Source organism: Silene latifolia, unplaced genomic scaffold (genome assembly GCF_048544455.1).
Source record: "Silene latifolia isolate original U9 population unplaced genomic scaffold, ASM4854445v1 scaffold_70, whole genome shotgun sequence".
NCBI classification, from domain to species: domain Eukaryota; kingdom Viridiplantae; phylum Streptophyta; class Magnoliopsida; order Caryophyllales; family Caryophyllaceae; genus Silene; species Silene latifolia.
In genome coordinates, this window is record NW_027413609.1 from 452,790 (window position 1) to 473,555 (window position 20,766).

A 20,766-nucleotide genomic window follows, 5' to 3' on the forward strand; every position below is an offset into this window, starting at 1 on the left:
TCATTTGTGACGCTATATTTTCAACTTCTTCAACATATTCCTTCAGCTTTTCACCTTCAAAAAATTCTTATGTCGCTTATGAATGGAACAAGACCAGTTGAAGAATTAGCCCCTGTTGTTAAATTCTTGATCATTGACGTTGCATCCGCTTACCATGAATAGAAGGCCATAGCGTTCCTTTGAATCTTCAAGTACAGCTCATGTACACTATATGGGTAAAAATACCCTCTCATTTTCATCATGATGTGGCAACTCACAATTGGATAAAGTAAAGGCACACGGATCAGTAACCAAGGCAGCAGGCTGCTAGACGCAAGGAAGAACAAGGGGGGATGAACCTAGACATTCAAGTGATACAAAGGCCACGTCAGAATTAAATAACAAACAGCCAGCAGGAACGTTGAAATGGTCAGCAGGAACATTGTAGCGATCAGCAGAAGCTTTAACAAAGTCAGCAACCACTTCTTATTTCATTGGAAGTGGAGCGTATGGTTGAGCATATGTAGGGAGCATGTGCAACGACTCAAAGAAGGGCTATAAAAAGAGCAACAAACAACAGATTCAAGGCATTAATCATTGGCTCCACTCGAATCAATATCATTCGCCATCTGAAACAAATAATATCATCTACACACTTAGAAATTAATACATCGTTCATCTCAATTGTATTTCGTCGTTTGGAGATCATTGTTTTACCTCCTTATCGTTCCAGCTAGGTTCACCCTTGGATACTATTACTACTAGTGGATCATTGGTGGGATACCATTTTCCCCCGCGGTTTTTCCCACATTTTGGGTTTCCCGCGTCACCATTTTGCTTGTGTCACTTGTCTCTCTTTCTTTTTCGTTTGTCTTTCTTTCGTACTAGTTGTTTACTTTCATTCTCGCTATGTTCCTATTATAGATCTACTTAAGTCCTTAATATCGTATTTTAATTGGAATAGCCGCATTGACTCACGAATCTCTAGTCGGTAAAATCTTACCAAAAAAGTTTGGCGCCCACCGTGGGGCATTGTGGTTAAATCTTGGTTAAAATACCTCTTTTCGAAGGATCCAATCAGAACGTATCAAATACGATGAGTACATCAGTTCAAACACCAGTAGTAGGGGAGACGCGAGTAACCTCCGGTGTCCCAACAACGGCGGTCCCTACCACCAGAGTGACTGCAGGCGAGGCTCAGTCCCAAGTATCAGCAAAGCCTCCTTAATCCCCCAAAATCACAGATCAGGGAGCAGGGAAGGCTGAAAAATCACCAGTTATTAATCCTGTGCCAAAGCCTAATAATGATGGGAGTCCGCAGCGCCCAGGATCAACAGGACACCTGATAGGAGCCCGTTTTCAAGGAGCATCACAACCGGATCTGGTACAGTCGTTGCTCAAAGGGATGACATCCTTGCAACAGGTGGTGACAGGGTTACAAAGGGATAACCAGTCCTTGCAGGAGAAGATAGATGCAGTGTCACCCCTGGGAACGACCCGGCAGATGGCAAGCTCGACACTCGCCAGGGGAATGCCAGGGAGTACTCAGGGAGGCTACTGCCGCAGAATCTAGTAACCAGGCTCGATATGGATACGCTGCCACCAGGGGTAACCACACCACCCTAGCAAGCGAATCCAGCAGGAACGGTGGCCACCCAAGGTACAATCCAACCACCAGGGGTTCCACCACCACCAAGAATGCCATAAACGTACCCCATGGTACTCAATCCTGTGGGATTATGAGCACTGACACCAGATCCCATATCAACAACCAGCAGTACGTCTTTGGTACCAGGGAGCAACCCAGGGGAACAGTCAGCAAGAAACACATACCCCGGGATATGCTCCTATATGTCGTATACCGCAGACAATTAGTTCACGCCTATTGTGAACTCAACACCATTACCTGGAAGCTACATGGTACCTCCTTAAATGCCAGGAGGAACACCAAGTCCATATGGGATCTACTCAGTACCCCACAACCAGGGTATGGGGGTAGGAAGCCATGTAGAACAACAGTTGCAGGATATCAGGTCCCTACTCTGCAAGGTTCCAGGGTTACCACGTCCCATGGAGGTAGCAACCACGGAGTGTTATGCGGATTCCCTCTTTGTGGATAGCATTGCCCTTGTCAGCATGCCAAAAGGGTTCACCACACCAACAATGATGTTGTATGATGAAACAGAGGATCTGCTGGAGCACATCAACCAGTACAAACAGAAAATGATGGTGGTTGCAGCAACAGGGCTTGAGAAGGAGGCATGTATGTGCAAAGGATTCGGTTCCACCTTGTCATGAGCCGCACTCCAGTGGTTCATTAACCTTCCTAACAAATCTATTTCCAGCTTCGCAAAGTTAGTGAACGTTTTCAATCTATAGTTCGTAAGCAGTCACAAGCCAGGCCCAACCATCCCCACCTCCACCTTACTCAAAGGTCGTGAGCGTCATCACAGGGGGGCGGAGATATGTGGTCTCACTTATTCAGGAGCAAAGCCCCATGCAACCCAGACTAAAGGAGATAAACCAGAGTTCTTGTGACACACCGCGATAAAGCGGAAAGTAAACTACTAAATATATGCGAAAAACGTGAAGTTTTTAAAACTTTTATTTAGTAGATAGAGTTTAGCATGCGGGAGTCACTAACATTCGACAGAAGGAAAAACGGAAATAAAAATAAGGGTCCATACAAATAAAACGGTCAAAAGTGGGGAAAATATATCCCTCGAATGACATAAAGAAATAGGTGAGTCTAAGCGGTAAATAGGAAATCTAAAAGTCCGGGGTACTCGCTAGCTCACACGTCAAACCCCATATAAGCATCTTCACCAACCTGTCATTCATGTAAACATGAAAGCCACAGTCAGTGGGGAGTAACTCAAGGTTCTCCCAGCCACAAAACATCAAGATGAACATGACTAAGCACATAAACAAATGATCAGATTAAGTAAGATAAGGGTAAGCTGAATTGTAACTAAGCATATGATCTTACATGTTCAAAGATTCAAGAATAAGGAGAAGGAGTAAGATAGGCAAGTAAGCAAAACATAAAAAATGTCAAATAATGGAGGAAAATGTAAGAAGGCAAGATAAAGACCACTTAAACATGAGCACATAATTCAAGGAGATATGACCAATATAACCATCCAAAATGCTAACATTTACTACTCTTAGACTATAATTTCCCCGGGTAGGACTACGATAATGATACGGTCCTAGTCTAAATCTGCAGATTCTTGGGTGTACATCCCGATTCGACGTGCGCCAGCACAGCACGCACCCAAGACTCGACTCCTAATAGAGACCGAGTACCCCAATCGCCAGAACAGCACGAAAGTGGCGGAAAGACTAAGATATGACTCACTTGCCAAAGACAAAGACAAGTGGCCAAAACCATACTTGCCGAACAAAGACAGCGAGGCCAAACCCGTACTTGCCAGAACAGCACAAGTAGGGCGTAAATGAAAAAAAAGCATATATGGTAGTATCATGGCATTTCTACAAGAATACGACTCATACAGGTAATTATTTATAATCGTCTTTTCATATTTGAACATATAAAATAAACATTTCATTTTATATTTATACTTGTCGGTTAAATAAAATAAATAAAATATAACATGTGGTAATGGATAATTTACGTCATGTGGAAATTTACGAAATACAAACCATCCAACACAAATGACAAATTGAGCCCAAAAACTTAGGAATGGTGAGCCCACAACCATTAAGAATTTGAGTCCATGTAAAATAGAGAAGTGGGTCCAAAAGTGATCACAATTTGAGCCCAACACCAATAACCACAAAGTAAAAACATAAAAAAAAAAAAAAAAAAAAAAAATAAGAAGGGAATGGCATCAGCAGCATTCACGACATACAGGAAAGCAGTGGGTGAGCAGGGAATTTCGTTCAATGAAATCATACAGGGAAACAAAGAATGTGCGGCTCCTACTTGACGGTCCAAACTCGAGTTTTCCAAGCGGTAAAAATCGAGTATACATAGACACACCTATACCATTCATCACAACAGCCGACTACACTCCCTGCACTTTCAGATTTCCAACAATTGCAGACGACATTCAGCGGTGTTACTACCCAAATAAACGAGACCACAGCGCACATTACAGTCGAAATAAGGAGGAGAATAACGAGTGCACAGGTAAAGTACGAGCATGACGGTTCAGGTATGGGAAAACAGGCCCGAGAGACAGAGGTATCCGTCACAAAACAGGGGTAGGATGACGACATTCACAACAAAAACAGGTTCCTAGCAGTCCATTTGAACTCAACTCAAGAATGACCTTGAGAGTAGCAGTAGGACGGAAGTGCAACAGAATTTCGACAGTAAAAAAAAGAGACCGTGGCAGACAGAGAACTCGACTTCTTCCTCCTTACCCGAACTCAGCAAGAAAACGGACCAAAAGGGGTCCAAACAACCATGAAAAATGCGCACAAACACAACAAAATCAACTCCATCTATGGGGAAGCACATAAAGACTTCAACTTTGCGAAAAATAAGGCAAAAACGAGTAGAAAGGGGCGGAGTTTCCCGACGTTTGTCGAGTAACCTATCACGGTTACCTTAATTTTCTTCAATCTTCAAGGGAATGGTCTATTATGCCTTTCTTACCTTAAAAGATGAAGGAAGAGATAAGGAGAAGAATGGTGCAAGAATTATTGAGTTTGGTCGTAAATTGAGCGAGAAATCTAAGATTATAGGACCGCCATTAATGGGTTCTTTTTGTGAGCTTGCTCTAGTATTTGGTTTCCAGCTGCGGAAATGTTGGCGTGGTAGGGGTTCTATGCATTTACACAGTAGCTTTTTAAAAGAATGGTGTGTGTGGCGGGCTGTGATTGGGTGAGGAGAGTGTGAGAGAGTAAATTTATCATTATTATATTAGTTGGGTGCCAAAATTGAGGGGCGTGTTGTCGACCCGGGATAGGTCGAGAGTAGATAAGTTTAGCCTCACATGTGAGCATGTGACGGTTCTTTGCTAGCCGGAGGTTCGTCTTAAACCTACTATAATTTAAGACAGAATTTTATTATCAATATAGTTATTATTATTATTATTATGATTATTACTATCATTATTATTATTATTATTATTATTATTATTATTATTATTATTATTATTATTATTATTATTATTATTATTATTATTATTATTATTATTATTATTATTTCTATCCGACGAAAACGTATATTTTGTATAACGTAAGCTTTAAAACTTATAGCTTTAATTAAATTACTTTTATTAATATAATGAAATTAACTAGTTAAAGTAATGTAAAAGTATTATTTTTCTTTATGAAAAATTATACGAAAAGGGCGGGTGTTACAATCACCCCTCCTTTTAAAAAGTTTCGTCCTCGAAACTTGAAGTAAGAAAATTAACTTAAGAGAATAAATCCGGGTACTTGATACGCATAGAAGCTTCCGGTTCCCAAGTCACTTCTTCCACGTCACCGCACTTCCATAAAACTTTCAGTAAGGGGACAACTTTACTCCTCAACTTTTTGTCTTTCTTATCCAAAATGCGAATCGGTCTCTCTTCGAAAGAAAGACTAGGCTCAAGCTCGGGAATATCATTTTGCAACACATGACTCGGGTCACTAATGTACCTCCTAAGTTGAGATACATGGAACACATCATGAACTTTACCCAAACTCGGGGGTAAATCCAATTTGTAAGCCACGACACCAATCCTTTTTACCACATCAAAGGGTCCAATGTACTTTGGACTCAACTTTCCTTTAACTCCAAATCTCTTTACTCCTTTCATAGGGGAAACCTTCAAGAACACTTTATCACCAATTTCAAACTCCAAGGGTCGACGGCGAACATCGGCATAAGACTTTTGGCGATCTTGGGCGGCTTTCATTCTTTCTCGGATGATCTTCACTTGGTCAATTGTTTCGGCTAGCTTGTCGGGTCCTAGATCACGAACATCACTTGCTTGATTCCAACAAATCGGGCTACGGCACTTTCTTCCATACAAAGCTTCATAAGGAGCCATCTTGATGGAGGCATGGTAACTATTATTGTAGGAAAATTCCACCAAAGGTAGGCTCTTCTCCCAACTAATATGGAAATCAAGGGCACAAGCACGCAACAAATCTTCAAGAGTTTGAATCGTCCTTTCGGTTTGTCCATCGGTAGCGGCATGGAAAGCGGTACTCATCAACAACCTACTACCCATAGCATCTTGTAAAGCCTTCTAAAATCTTGAACAAAATCTTGGGTCACTATCCGACACGTTCTCCTTAGGGACACCATGGTAACGAACAATCTCCTCAACATAGGCACTAGCAAGCCTATCTAGACTCCAAGTCTCTTTAATGGGAATGAACCTAGCACACTTGGTCAATCTATCCACAATCACCCATACGGCATCCTTTCCACCAACGGTCTTAGGCAAGGCCATAACAAAATCCATAGAGATAGATTCCCATTTCCATAAAGGCACATCCAAGGGTTGTAGCAAACCTCCGGGTCTCTTATGCTCAATCTTCACTTGTTGACAAGTGAGACATTTCCCAACATAAGTCACAATGTCATTCTTCATGTTAGGCCACCAAAATTGAAGCTTCAAATCCTTATACATCTTGTCTCCTCCAGGGTGGATTGAATAAGGGGATAGATGGGCTTCATCAAGAACTCTCTTTCTCAAGTTACTGGCATCGGGGACATACATGCGGCTTTGGTAACGAAGGTATCCACTAGCATCAATCTCACAATCTTTAGCTTTCCCTTCAAGAAGCTTGGCTTGGAATCTTTTGAAAGTAGCATCATCCACAAGGTTATCACGGATCTCACGAAGAATAACGGGTTCGGCAACCATAGCACCAAGGTAATCAAAGCCACTTTCCACTATTTGCAAACTTAACTTACGAAACTCGGCACAAAGGTCATCGGGAAGCACACGGATGGCACTCAAGGAGTGAATTGACTTTCTACTAAGAGCATCGGCAACCACATTTGCCTTTCCTTCGTGATATAACAACTCCAAATCATAGTCATTCACTAATTCCAACCAACGGCGTTGTCTCATATTCAACTCCTTTTGGGTGAAAATATACCTCAAACTCTTATGATCGCTGTAGATACGGCAATGAACTCCAATGAGGTAGTGTCTCCACATCTTTAAGGCATGAACAACGGCGGCTAACTCAAGATCGTGAGTAGGGTAGTTCACTTCATGAACTCTCAATTGTCGCGAAGCATAAGCAACAACCTTCCTATTTTGCATGAGAACACAACCTAAACCCATCTTAGAAGCATCACAAAACACATCAAAGTCCACTCCATCCTCGGGTAAGGTCAACACGGGAGCGGTAGTCAATCTTCTCTTCAACTCTTGAAACGCTACTTCATAAGCTTCGGTCCACAAGAATTTGGTCTCTTTCTTCAAAAGTTGAGTCATCGGTCTAGCAAGCTTAGAAAAGTCCTTTACAAAGCGACGGTAATAACCCGCCAAACCCAAGAAACTACGGATCTCACCAACATTGGTCGGGCTCTTCCAATCCATCACGGCTTCAATCTTCGAAGGATCCACCATAACACCTTCCTTAGATATCACATGACCAAGAAATGACACCTTAGACAACCAAAATTCACACTTGGGAAATTTGGCAAACCACTTTTGACGACGAAGAATCTCTAAGATGGTACGAAGATGATCGGCATGCTCTTCCTCGGATTTAGAAAAGATGAGAATATCGTCGATGAAGACCACAATACACTTGTCCAAGAACTCACTAAAAGTTCAGTTCATTTGGTCCATGAAGATAGCGGGGGCATTGGTTAAACCAAAGGGCATCACCTTAAACTCGAAATGTCCATATCTCGTGCTAAAAGCGGTTTTTGGAATATCGGAATCACGAACGGGAATTTGATGATAACCGGATCTTAGATCAATCTTGGAGAATGTAGAGGCACCCTTGAGTTGATCGAACAAATCTTCAATCCTTGGTAGAGGGTACTTGTTCTTGATAGTAGCACGGTTAAGCTCACGATAATCGATACAAAGTCTAATGGATCCATCTTTCTTCTTCACAAAGAGAACGGGAGCACCCCAAGGTGAGGCACTAGGTCGAATAAATCCTTTCTCAATCATCTCATCAAGTTGCTTCCTTAACTCTTTAAGTTCGGTTGGAGCCATACGGTAAGGAGCTTTAGCAATCGGTCCGGTTCCGGGCACAAGGTCGATAGAAAATTCGACATCACGCTCGGGAGGTATCCCGGGCAACTCCTCGGGAAAAACATCGGCGAACTCACACACTACAGGTACTTCTTCAAGCTTCGGCAAAGGAGAAGAAGTAGAAGTCACGACACATAAAAAGACTTGGTGACCTTTCCTCTCCATACTCATCAACTTCAACGCGGAAATCAACTTCACACCTTCTTGAGAACGAACTCCTTTATAGGATACACGGGTTCCTAGCGGACTTTTGAGGCGAATCTTTTGATCTCTACACTCAAATCTTGCATCATACTTGGACAACCAATTCATACCCAAAATCACATCGAATTCCTCAAGTGGAAAACGAAGTAGGTTAGCGGGAAAAGATTTCCGAAATTATGATAGGGACATCGGGAAAGAAGTAGGAGCATGAAATGATTTCTCCGGAAGGTAAGGATATAGGGGTATCCTCACTAGGTATGGGCTCAAGAGCTAACTTTTCCGAAAACTTGGAAGAAATAAAAGATAAAGATGCGCCGGTATCGAAAAGTATAAGGCATGGTTGATCAAAAATTGAGAACATACCCGTAATGATGTCGGGATGAGCGGCGGCTTCGGCACGACTCATGACAAAGATGGTTCCTCTTGGCTTGGCTTTAGGAGTAGGATCATCCTTCTTCTCGGGACAAGCATTGGCACGATGTCCGGGCTTCTTACAAATGTAGCAATTCAAAGGTCGATTGTAGCATCCAACTCCGGGGTGAACGGCTTGCTTACAATTGAAGCACTTGCGAGCTTTCTCCAAATTGAGGTTGTTGTTGCTTGATTGGGAAACTTGCCCACTAGGCTCTTGCCTCCTTGGTTCTTGCACTCTTGGTTCTTGTGCTCTTGGTACGAACCTCTTGTTAGGATTGTTTTGTGAAGGAGAAGGCACAAAGGGTCTCTTGCCATGAAAGTTGGGACGGTAAGAAGTAGAGTGGGAACGAGTCTTGGCATCATTATCAATAGCCTTCAAGGAATTTTCGGCCCAAAGAGCATCATCATAGACCGCCACAAAGGTTGTGGAGTCTCTTCTCACCATACTTTCCAACTTGGGATTCAACTTGCTTCGGTAGAAGTAGACACGTTCATCTTCATCTTTCACAAACTTTGGGGCAAAGTGAGCAAGATCATTGACTTTGTTGGTGAAAGCTTGAACAGAAAGGCCTCCTTGCTTGAAATCGATGAACTCCTTCAATTTTTGTTGCTTGAGTTCCTTAGGGTAGAAACGAGTCTCCACAAGAGTCTTGAAACGGTTCCAATCAAAGGTGGGGTCTTGAGTGACGGAAGGTCCGGTAATAGTCCACCACCTATCGGCCTCCTTCACAAGGAAATGAGAGGCAAGCTTCACTTTGTCTCGATCTTGAACATCATAAAGAGAGAAATTCTTCTCCATGTCACGAAACCACTCGGAAAGTTCAATAGGATCCACTTCACCACCATAGGTCCTAGCCTTGTTTCTTGCTAGTTGACTTGCAATCCAAGAAAAACTTCCTTGATGATCTACCACTTGTGGAGCGGGATGGGCTTGAACATTGACATTTTGTTGATTTTGAAGAATTTGAGTAAGGGCTTGCAAGATAGTATTCTCCACATTGTTTGGTCGCACCATCTTCTTAAAGCACCAAAGAGAGTCAAACGAGTTAGTACTTAACAAATAGCATACACAAGAAGACTACCAACTTAGGTCCTTAGTTCTACCCATCTCTCATTCATTATTTCAAGGTCAAGTTCAAAATTTAAGTTGGGGTACACGTGTGTGCGTCGGGAGCTACAAAGGCTCTGATACCAACTGTGACACCCCGCGATAAAGCGGAAAGTAAACTACTAAATATATGCGAAAAACGTGAAGTTTTTAAACCTTTTATTTAGTAGATAGAGTTTAGCATGCGGGAGTCACTAACATTCGACAGAAGGAAAAACGGAAATAAAAATAAGGGTCCATACAAATAAAACGGTCAAAAGTGGGGAAAATATATCCCTCGAATGACATAAAGAAATAGGTGAGTCTAAGCGGTAAATAGGAAATCTAAAAGTCCGGGGTACTCGCTAGCTCACACATCAAACCCCATATAAGCATCTTCACCAACCTGTCATTCATGTAAACATGAAAGCCACAGTCAGTGGGGAGTAACTCAAGGTTCTCCCAGCCACAAAACATCAAGATGAACATGACTAAGCACATAAACAAATGATCAGATTAAGTAAGATAAGGGTAAGCTGAATTGTAACTAAGCATATGATCTTACATGTTCAAAGATTCAAGAATAAGGAGAAGGAGTAAGATAGGCAAGTATGCAAAACATAAACAATGTCAAATAATGGAGGAAAATGTAAGAAGGCAAGATAAAGACCACTTAAACATGAGCACGTAATTCAAGGAGATATGACCAATATAACCATCCAAAATGCTAACATTTACTACTCTTAGACTATAATTTCCCCGGGTAGGACTACGATAATGATACGGTCCTAGTCTAAATCTGCAGATTCTCGGGTGTACATCCCGATTCGACGTGCGCCAGCACAGCACGCACCCAAGACTCGACTCCTAATAGAGACCGAGTACCCCAATCGCCAGAACAGCACGAAAGTGGCGGAAAGACTAAGATATTACTCACTTGCCAGCACAGCACAAGTGGCCAAAACCATACTTGCCAGAACAGCACAAGCAGGCCAAACCCGTACTTGCCAGAACAGCACAAGTAGGGCGTAAATGAAAAAAAAGCATATATGGTAGTATCATGGCATTTCTACAAGAATACGACTCATACAGGTAATTATTTATAATCGTCTTTTCATATTTGAACATATAAAATAAACATTTCATTTTATATTTATACTTGTCGGTTAAATAAAATAAATAAAATATAACATGTGGTAATGGATAATTTACGTCATGTGGAAATTTACGAAATACAAACCATCCAACACAAATGACAAATTGAGCCCAAAAACTTAGGAATGGTGAGCCCACAACCATCAAGAATTTGAGTCCATGTAAAATAGAGAAGTGGGTCCAAAAGTGATCACAATTTGAGCCCAACACCAATAACCACAAAGTAAAAACATAAAAATAAAATAAAAAAAATAAAAATAAGAAGGGAATGGCATCAGCAGCATTCACGACATACAAGAAAGCAGTGGGTGAGCAGGGAATTTCGTTCAATGAAATCATACAGGGAAACAAAGAATGCGCGGCTCCTACTTGACGGTCCAAACTCGAGTTTTCCAAGCGGTAAAAAACGAGTATACATAGACACACCTATACCATTCATCACAACAGCCGACTACACTCCCTGCACTTTCAGATTTCCAACAATTGCAGACGACATTCAGCGGTGTTACTACCCAAATAAACGAGACCACAGCGCACATTACAGTCGAAATAAGGAGGAGAATAACGAGTGCATAGGTAAAGTACGAGCATGACGGTTCGGTGTATGGGAAAACAGCCCGAGAGACAGAGGTATCCGTCACAAAACAGGGGTAGGATGACGACATTCACAACAAAAACAGGTTCCTAGCAGTCCATTTGAACTCAACTCAAGAATGACCTTGAGAGTAGCAGTAGGACGGAAGTGCAACAGAATTTCGACAAGTAAAAAAAGAGACCGTGGGCAGAGAACTCGACTTCTTCCCCTTACCCGAACTCAGCAAGAAAACGGACCAAAAGGGGTCCAAACAACCATGAAAAATGCGCACAAACACAACAAAATCAACTCCATCTATGGGGAAGCACATAAAGACTTCAACTTTGCGAAAAATAAGGCAAAAACGAGTAGAAAGGGGCGGAGTTTCCCGACATTTGTCGAGTAACCTATCACGGTTACCTTAACTTTCTTCAATCTTCAAGGGAATGGTCTATTATGAACGAGTTTCCTTCGGGGTCCTCAAAGTCTTCACCTAAAAACCGTAATAAGAGCCGAGTTAGTTTAAAAACGTCACATTTATGAGACGGGTCGAGACGAGAACTTCACAAGGCTATGCCTTTCTTACCTTAAAAGATGAAGGAAGAGATAAGGAGAAGAATGGTGCAAGAATTATTGAGTTTGGTCGTAAATTGAGCGAGAAATCTAAGATTATAGGACCGCCATTAATGGGTTCTTTTTGTGAGCTTGCTCTGGTATTTGGTTTCCAGCTGCGGAAATGTTGGCGTGGTAGGGGTTCTATGCATTTACACAGTAGCTTTTTAAAAGAATGGTGTGTGTGGCGGGCTGTGATTGGGTGAGGAGAGTGTGAGAGAGTAAATTTATCATTATTATATTAGTTGGGTGCCAAAATTGAGGGGCGTGTTGTCGACCCGGGATAGGTCGAGAGTAGATAAGTTTAGCCTCACATGTGAGCATGTGACGGTTCTTTGCTAGCCGGAGGTTCGTCTTAAACCTACTATAATTTAAGACGGAATTTTATTATCAATATAGTTATTATTATTATTATTATGATTATTACTATCATTATTATTATTATTATTATTATTATTATTATTATTATTATTATTATTATTATTATTATTATTATTATTATTATTATTATTATTATTATTATTATTATTATTATTATTATTATTATTATTATTATTATTATTTCTATCCGACGAAAACGTATATTTTGTATAACGTAAGCTTTAAAACTTATAGCTTTAATTAAATTACTTTTATTAATATAATGAAATTAACTAGTTAAAGTAATGTAAAAGTATTATTTTTCTTTATGAAAAATTATACGAAAAGGGCGGGTGTTACAGTTCTCCCTCAAGGTCAGTAGACAGGATCTACCAGCAATCTCATTCGACGAGGCAGACGTATCTGATGAGGCAGAACACCACCATGACGCCTTGTTCATTACCCTTTCTATAGGGAATTACCTTGTTAAAAAGATATTGGTAGATACAGGAAGCTCTGTGAATCTGATAATGTTGAAAACCTTGAAGAACATGGGGTTCAGCGAGAAAGACCTGATGCACAAGGAAGTACCCTTGGTAGGCTTCAGCGGTGAAACTAAACAATCCCTTGGAGAAATAGTTATACCTACCTTTGCAGGGGGTATGAACAAACAGGTACGGTACTTGGTCATTGATGGTCCGTCAACTTATAATGTGATACTTGGCAGGCCCTGGATCCACGAAATAAAAGCGGTTCCATCAACGTACCATCAGAGCCTGAAGTTCCCTACACCCTGGGGGGTACAGGAGATACGGGGAGATCAAAATATAGCTCAGGATTGCTACAAGAACGCTCTGAAACCCACCGCAGCTGGTCCAGCATAGCAATTACAGAAACTATGCATCCAGAGGGAGTATATCGCACCTCCCCAGGAGGAACTCGACGAAGTAATCCCAGACCCACAGTTCCCAGCCAGAATAGTGCTGGTGGGAGCTAATTGTGCAGGTAACATCCATGAGTAGATAATTGAATTTCTACGTTCTAACATGGATTATTTCGCATAGTCCCATAGCGACATGATTGGCATAGATCCAAGTGTAATTACACACCGGTTAAATGTAGACCCCAGCTTTCCTCCAGTCCAGCAGAAAAGGCAGAAATTTGCTCCTGAAAGGAATGAGGTGATAAACCAGGAGGTAGACAACCTCCTGGCAGCAGGCAAGATCAGGGAAGTTAACTACCCAGAATGGCTCTCGAATGTTGTGATTGTACCCAAGAAGAAGAACAAGTGGAGAGTATGTGTCGATTTCACAGATCTTAACAAAGCTTGCCCAAAAGACCCGTTCCCCCTGCCGCACATTGATTCCATGGTAGACGCTACAATAGGGCATGAACAACTTACCTTCCTTGACGCCTGGAGTAGGTACAACCAAATAAAAATGGACTGCTACAATGTGATTCCCTTTGATCTGACAAAGGCTTGTACTGCTACAATGTGATGCCCTTTAGCCTCAAGAATGTTGGTTCCACCTATCAGCGCCTGGTGAACAGAATGTTCAAGGAGGAGATAGGGAGAACAATGGAAGTCTACATTGACGATATGGTAGTCAAATCCGAGAAGGCATAACTGCACATGTCCCACCTGGAGAATACCTTCTCGATCCTCAGAAAATACCAGATGAACCTAAACCCCCTGAAATGCACTTTTGGAGTCTCCTCTGGGAAATTCCTGGGGTATTTGGTGACGCAAAGAGGGATAGAGGCCAACACGGAGCAAATCAAAGCAGTACTTCAGTTAGAATCTCCTCTGGAGCCAAAGGACGTACAGAGGCTCAAAGGACGGGCAGCAGCCCTAAACCGGTTCATATCAAACTCCTCAAATAGGTTTCGATTGTTATATATGACATCCTGAGGAAGAGCCAGAATTTTGAGTGGACGCAGGAGCATGAAAAGGCGTTTAGGGAGCTCAAGCAGTACGTGAGCACTCCTCCTCTTCTCTCCAAGCCAGAACAGGGAGAACCGTTAAACTTGTATCTATCAGTGACAGAGGCGGCTGTAAGCGCTGTATAGGTACGAGAGCACGAAGGTATGCAGAAACCAGTATACTTTTTGAATATGTGTCCTCAACAATAGTGCGATCACATGATTTAATATCACAATTAAATCTCATATTAAGAATACGTAAGGGATGATTCATTATATAGTCAACTGATCAACATTAATCGGTAACGATTGGCTTGCTAGAGTTTGATGCTACTGTCGTGGGACGGTGGTGGTCAGTTGATCCCTTAAGGTCACACCTAAAGGATGATGCCCTTATTAGTAAAGTTGATTAATTGTATGACCATACAAGTTAATCAATTCCTTAAAATTGAACAATTCAATTGTGAGAGAGAAAATTGATATCTTATTGTAATGGGATTACATAAGATATATTTTAGTAATAAAAATGCTTTATTAGTGAAATTGTTTATTGTTTAAGAAACAATAGAGATAAGAATGAATGGTTAGTTATAATTATAAGATGTTGTGAATTATAATTAAATGACCCATTTTATTTATTTGATCAAGTATCACTTGTCAATTTGTTGTATGTAATTTAATTAATTTATAAAATGATATTTATGTGATAAATATGAATTAAATTAATTAATAACATGTAACATACTACATGTGACATATTGTGTGACAAGTGACAAATTTACAAAATAAAATGGTAGTCCATTTTATATGATGGACCGAAATGGAGGGAGTATTAGTGGGTTATGGTTGTTTCATTTTATTTGATAAAATAGCATGATGATGCCTACCTACAACTAGCCTTACACCTACTCTTACACATCTTACACAACCTACTATCTTGTGAAAAGAAAAAGCATAAAGCGAGATGCAATCCTTGGCATTTGATGCATGCTCCAACCGTGCTCCCTCCTCTTATTAAGAGAATATTGTTCTCTTATCATTATTCTTACACATTACATGCAAAAGCCTTATGCATTATTCTCTCTACTCTTTAATCTTTCTCTAAAAATATGAGAAGATTCAATCTAAATTGTTCATAAAGATTACTAATATTATTAGTATAATATACGAGTATTAGTAATCAATTTTAAGGTAGACTACTAAAAAAATATCTAGCACATATTATTTAGTAGTGATAAGGGTTAAATCTTGGGTGCAATCAAGAGGAGAATCTCTACTTTGGGATTTTTGGAGGATCATCCAATATATATTAAGCTCAAGAACAAATAAGGAAGGTGACCTTATTTCTGCCCAATATTTCGAACCTATATATAATGTAAGGGACATTGTTTTTCCTCATAAATCTCTTATTTTGTTATGCATGCACTAGATCTAAAGAACAAATAATTAAGAAGTTAATTAGTTCACTATTAGAGGAGTCTAATAATAGGTATATGAACCTAACAAGTGGTATCAGAGCATAGGATGTTCCATGCATAATCGGTTATTGTTTTTCCGAGTTAAAATGTTAACATATAAAACTAAAAATTTGTGATCTATAAGAGTAGGTCACGAAATAATTATGCATGTTATATAATCTGGTCCTAAAATATTTTTAGGTCACTTTCATGATTTATGGAAATTTATTGCTCATTTTAATGATTTTTAGTGATTTTATTACATTTTTATGAGTAAAATGAACTTTTATTCACTAAAATAAGTTAACCTTCACTAATGGCTGTTGTATTTTAGTACGACCGTACATAAATATTTATGTATTGCATGTAAAATATCATATTAATGTGATTAATATTTCATGATTTATGAATTTTTAGTGTAAAAATGGCATAAATGGAGGTTAAAATGACTAAAATTGGTTAAAATTACTCTCTGACCTTGAAAATTTTATATGACCTCACATGCATATTTTACAAGTACTGTGTAAAATCTAGTATTAATTGGATTAATATTGCATGATTTACGATTTTTATGAGATAAAAATGGATTAAAAGAGGTAAAATAGTTAAAAATAGTTAAATTTCGAATTAGGCTATAAGATTTTAATATGTTTTCACATGCTTGAGTTAAAGAGTATATGTAAATTTTGAGATGAAATGATCTCATTTAGCATGATTTATGAATTTTTAAAGTAAAAATGGCATAAATAGTTACTATTATAGCATAAATAGCAAAAACGAATTGCATGGCATGAGAAAATTATTTTTGGTTGCATAAATATCCCACTAATCTGATCTAAGGTTGTAAAATTGATTGGATTAACTTTTGGATACTTTAGTTGTTTTATGAGATAAAACCGATAAAATGCAACTATATTTCTTTAAAATTAATTCGAAAATTTTAACCATGGTTTTTGACATTATAAATGTCATGGCTATATTCCATATTGTTCAAAAATTTAAAATTCAAATTTTGAAATTATTGTAATTGAATTTGGATTTATTTCATAAATATTATGATTTTAAGGTAAAAACAAATGAGCATAAAAATTAAATCAAGTTGAATTATTGTCAAAAATTTAGTGATGATTAATTTTTGAGTCCTAAGAGTGTTAGGATAATTAACTTGAGCTTATATGTGATTTAAGTATTAATTTGTGATTTTAAAAGGTTACGATCACGCATTTCGATAAAACCGGGTCATATATACGATATAAGTTAAATAGGGCGATTTGGCACATAATTTGGCATGATAGATACATATTATAATGCTGCATATTTCAATTGTTGAATGTCTTTTATTTATATAATTTTGAATTATGTAATTTTATCTTAGTATGGCCTTAGTTTTAATCGATATTACCCGTAATGAAAGGGAATATTGATTCGGTTGTAATTTAATGTGATCTCGTATCACTTTTATTTTTACTAGTTTTTCCATTTTAAAAATGTATAATAGGAGTAGCTTTTTATTTTTACTATTATTTGTAATTATGGAGTATCTTCAAAGACGGTGCCATTCGGAAATGTGATCCGACGAAGACGGTGTTCTTGGGAAGCGTGCCATTTGAAGATTCAAGGGACCAAAGGAGTTGGTTTCCGAATATGTAATAGATTATTTGATTTTCTATTTTAGGAAGGCCATACTAGAAATTTTATTATTACCTTGCATTTCTTTTAATATGTTACATGCATTGCCAAATCGCTAAACAACACATGCATATCATATCGAGGCATCGACCGTGTCAATTACAATTATCGTAGTTCACTGTTTTAGTTCACTTAAAACCTGATAGATACTAAATTGACAAGACCTCTCACATATAATAATTGAGAATTAGCCTTACCAAATGGTAGAAACCATGAATCCCAATTTCCTAAGGAAGTAGATTCGGCTCACCGGGGTACAAAACTTGTTACGTTGGGTAAGTGGGAAATAAAATGTTATTACATCGAAATTTGGATTGAGCTCAACGAAAGTATTGGTGACCGTAGTCGCATGTGTTCCGGGCTAAAGATGAAAATTAGAGTAATTGTTATCGACCGAGAGTTCTAGAAGTAGAATCGATAAAGAGGTTAATCCACCGAGTTATATTAATAAGGGATGACTCGGCTCACCGTACCCGTATTAATATGAATTTGGATCTCGGAACCATTTATGATAGTTGGGTAGAGGACACTATTTAAATGCAATACTTGTTTAAAAGTATTATTAAAACGATAGATGTTAATTATTCCTTCATTTCCGTTTTTGTAGCTAATTATACGCAATGAATTCATCTAATACTCCTACACCAATCACCATTGATTCATGGCTCCAATCATTCGATGAAAAATGCTCCGAGTATGACAATGATACGATTAGAGAATTACGCGATGACATTGGTCAGGATGGAAATTTTTGCTTCTTTACCACCTCCACACCACCCACTCCAATATTAATGACTACCACTTTGGTAAGAAAATCTAACTAAACCCAAGGCATCCTTTTTCGAAGAAACGAGGAGAAATATTAAATTCAGTGAGAGTTCTAGCAAGAGTTTCCTTGCAAATGAAAGGAGTATTGGTATTATTAAAGGGAAGGCAAAGATGGGTGAGAAACCCAAACCTGATACTAAATTGAAAATGGATAGTGGGACTACCAAAACCAAGACCAAGAAGGGTGCCCAATCATATGAGGAATGTCATTATTGTAATGTCATGGGCCATTGGAAGCGAAATTGCCCCAAGTATTTGGGAGATATCAAAGTTGGACTTATTACTCCAAGTGGGACTTGGAAATGTGGAAAAGCGAAACAAGAGTGATATGAATCTTCGACAAGGAAATGGAGCTATGGTAGCCGCCACTTCAAGAAGGACTTATGTACTTGTTTTTGCTAATAGCTTTGAGTTATAATCTACATAATTGTTATTATGTACCCACTTTATCTAAAACTTTATTTCCATTTCTATGTGAGGCATGAAAGGATTTTTATTTTGCCACCAAAGACAATTGTTGTATTTTGTTGAAAATAGACATGATTGTGAGCCATGTCACTTATCTTTATGATATACAAGTTTTAGACACTTCCAAGTCAAGCAAAGAAATCTTCATAATAAAATCCAAAAGACTCATAACTAGTAATCCAAATGATTTGTACATTTGGCTTTTTCGATTAGGTTACATAAATGAGAAACGCATTAAAAGGCTAGTGTCGACTGGATTTAATGAACCATTTTATTTTCAATCATATGGAATATGTGAATCTTGTTTCCTTTACAAAATGATTTGTACTCTCTTTAGTGGTAAATAGACATGAGCAAGTGATTTGTTTGGACTAATACATGCCGATGTATGTGTTCTAATAAGCATCACCGCAAGGGGAATTTATGACTACTTCGTCACATTTAACGATGATTTAAGTAGATATGGGTATATTTACTTAATCAAATATAAAGTGAAGCATTTGAGAAATTTGAGAAATTTCTAAATCACGTAGAGAACCAATTGAACAAAGTACTAAAAGCATTACGATTCGATCATAGTGGCAAAGATCTAAGTAATTAATTTGATTTATTAAATATGGATTATGACCTAGTGTCACTACCCATAAGATCAAACTAATATGAGTCGGTTTGAGTTGTTGAACTCAATTTTGGGAATTTGCAATCCAAAACGGACAAGTAATTCTAAGCGGATGGTCAACCAGGAAATACCTACAATAGAGAGTCTATTTAACAAATGACGTGGATAAGACTCGTATATTACATGAATCAAACTACCATGATAGGGGTGGCTTTTTGAAAGCTAATGCATAGTCTAGATAAACTCCAAATACTCCACCATATATATGTTCGTAACTCAAAAAGCTATTTCTCAAAAGATAGATGTATTTCTGAGAGATAGAGTGGGAGTAGATCGGATCGTTACAAACATATCTTATAGTGTTACTTTGTGAAAGTAATGGAACTATATAGTGGGAGTATAGTTGAACTATAATCTATAAAGATAGAGTAGGAGCATAGTTCAGTGGGAGTTTATCGCACATGTCTTAATGGTTAAAATATTACTTTGTGAAAGTGATAGTATTATGACCTTGTTACATACGAGCCATTACACTATAATCCAAAAATTGTTACTCAAGAGTAGATTACTTTAAAGCGAGGGTCTCTTTAAAGGTAAATAGAGCTTTAGAGTACTCATATGCATAAGATTGACATAAAGATGTTGATCAAGATAAATTATGTTAGGAATTGCCGCATTTCATTTTAATGAAGAATGGCAAATAAAAATTCGCTTTTCTAAAATGGGAATTTAGAGAAGGAACTGTTTGGAACACAAAACCTTAGATAAAGATCTAAGAATCTTAACATCTTATGCGTAGCTTTTTTAAGTGATCCTAGAATGGTCTTAAGCAAGCTTTAAAGGATTATATTTTTCGTTCATGTGATAATAGTGAATGGGTTCATTCACATAATTGAAGAATCATGATTATACATGAAGATAAGTGGGAGCTAGAATTGTTTCTCCATGTCTTATATGTTGATAACATATTACTTATTGAGAATAATGTACCAATGCTCTCTTCTGTGAAAGAGTGATTTGAGACTTGAAAAGGGATGCAAAGTATTCTAGATTTTGAATCTATGAGAGAGAATATTGGCATAGAGTTAAGAGTCTTATGAGGATAGGATCTTTCGTATCTATTGTGCATCAACAAGGTTGAATAGGCTATTCATGTTGATGGAAGTGGAATTACTTTAATGGAGTCATAGTCATTCACT

The 20,766-nt window shown here is 38.6% G+C and overlaps 1 long non-coding RNA gene across 1 annotated transcript; it reads right to left on the reverse strand.

Moving 5' to 3' along the window:
* Nucleotides 1-2,687: 2,687 nt before the first annotated feature.
* Nucleotides 2,688-12,257, reverse strand: LOC141639996 (uncharacterized). Its single transcript, XR_012542788.1, has 3 exons — nt 12,198-12,257; nt 12,032-12,104; nt 2,688-2,809 (listed from the first exon to the last, which is right to left on the reverse strand). It is a non-coding gene; the product is annotated as an uncharacterized LOC141639996 (long non-coding RNA).
* Between the last annotated feature and the right edge of the window lie 8,509 nt (nt 12,258-20,766).